A 2,078-nucleotide genomic window follows, 5' to 3' on the forward strand; every position below is an offset into this window, starting at 1 on the left:
AAAAGAAAGAATATTTATTAAAAAAATTTGCGGGACGGGGCGGGTGAAAGAGGGTTTAAATCCTATGTGGGCGGGGCGGGGCGGGTTAAAATTGCATGGATTCAGACAGAACGCGCACCGCACCGCACCACCTGCCATTCCTACATCGGAGATAATTGAAGATCCAACAGGGTGCAACATTTATACTTCATTTCACTAGATGTACTTTAAAAAAGTTTCCCTGTTTCCTTCTGTGTAGTTGCGTCTAGGTAATGTTATTTGTTGAATAAATTTGCTCATGACCTGTTTTTATGATGTAAAATTTGAACTTGCTACCAAAAGCAAGATTTGACTTTGAGTCATATTCTTCTATTTTTGTATCTAAAATATTAAGATATTGATGATAGCAAAATATTTTTGATATCTCAAAAAGAAATATTTTAAAATTATCTCTGGATTTATTTTCTTGCCATTATATTAATGGGTCTTTATAATAGTAATTATTTTAAAAATATTTGTAACAGAAATCAGTTTAATGTTGTATTCAATTTGGGACAAATAATCTGATCAATGAATACTCATTAGTGTGAGACGTTTCAATTTGACCTTTAAATTCAATTGAGTGTTTCTTTCAATTCTTTAAGAGCCTTAATGGCCTTAAGTTTCTAACGGAGGCCAACAATCTGATTTCATAGTTATAATGTTTTGAAGCTTACGTTTTTGAAAAGTTTTCAATGTATTGCTTTGATTGTTAACGTATTTTTTTTCATCAGATTGTGAAGTTTTGGACTATATATTTTGCTGTTTTTCATCTTTTGAGAATAGTGAAAATAACAAAGCTAAAAACTCTTTTTCCCTTTTCTTTGTGCTGGGTTTTCTTTTCGTTAAACTTTGTTGTTTCTGTTCCTAGTTATACTAGAAGAGCTTGTTGAATCCTGGGGGATATGCCTAATTTTATTCATTATAGTTTGGATGAAATATCCTTAAGGACAGTATCTTTGACACGCCTCAAGCTAAACCTTTTATTCTCCGTAATCATCAAATTTTTCAAACAATTTTAATACCACAACACCTGTTGGAACTTCTATTTGATACAGAGTGGCTGTGCATTGACAATTAGCAACTCCATTTTATATAAATACCATAAACATCTTTATGTTTATTATATTATGCTTATATATGTAAAACTTATATATGTCACTCTTATTATTGGATTGATTTGGTATTGGAGTTGCTCATATATAAGTGTGAGCAAATTTCTGTTTCATTGTTAACTAGTCCATCAAAGCATTAACATGTATAGCACGGCAGCTTTTTAAATGTGAATATCATAAACCCATTAGGGCTAAACTCAAAATTGATAACTTGCACTATACGTAAGAGCCTCTCAAAAAAAAACTCATGTTGCTTTTTTGAGCCGAGGGTCTCCTGGAAACAGCCTCTCTACCCTTCGGGGTAGGGGTAAGGTCTGCGTACATATTACCCTCCCCAGACCTCACTTGTGAGATTATACTGGATCGTTGTTGTTGTTTGTTGTTGCACTATACGTAAGAAAAGAAACAAGTGAAGATTCATATAATCAATTGCAACTTGGTTGGACTGAGATGTAGTTATGAGTATCAAGATTAAACAGCTCTATCAAGCTCAAATATCAACTTCGTTTAAACTTCACATGTCTCAAAACTCTTTTTAGAGCGCATTCACCGCTGTATCAAAAATTAAGCATTAGAAACTCAGATGTATAGAACTCAAATATCTTATCTACAACAGAGCAAACCCGAAAGCGAACCACAGCCTCATCCTTTTTTTTGGTTCTGCAACTATGAACTGCATGTGTCATCATGATCGCATAGCATCACAGATTCTCAACAATGTCAGCCAATATCAATTCGCATCAAACATTAGCATCCCCGGCTATTCTGAAGAAGGGTTTACCATGCACCACATCTTGTGAATAGCCAGCATGAAAATGCATGCAACCCACAGCAATAGGCTATCACTGAAGAGGTGCATATAAACATATAAGAGATAAAGGTTCACAAATCATTCATCCTCAGACATGTATGCAAAAAGGATTGCAAATCATTCATCCTCAGACA

This window comes from Nicotiana tabacum, chromosome 8 (genome assembly GCF_000715075.1).
Source record: "Nicotiana tabacum cultivar K326 chromosome 8, ASM71507v2, whole genome shotgun sequence".
Taxonomy (NCBI): Eukaryota; Viridiplantae; Streptophyta; class Magnoliopsida; order Solanales; family Solanaceae; genus Nicotiana; species Nicotiana tabacum.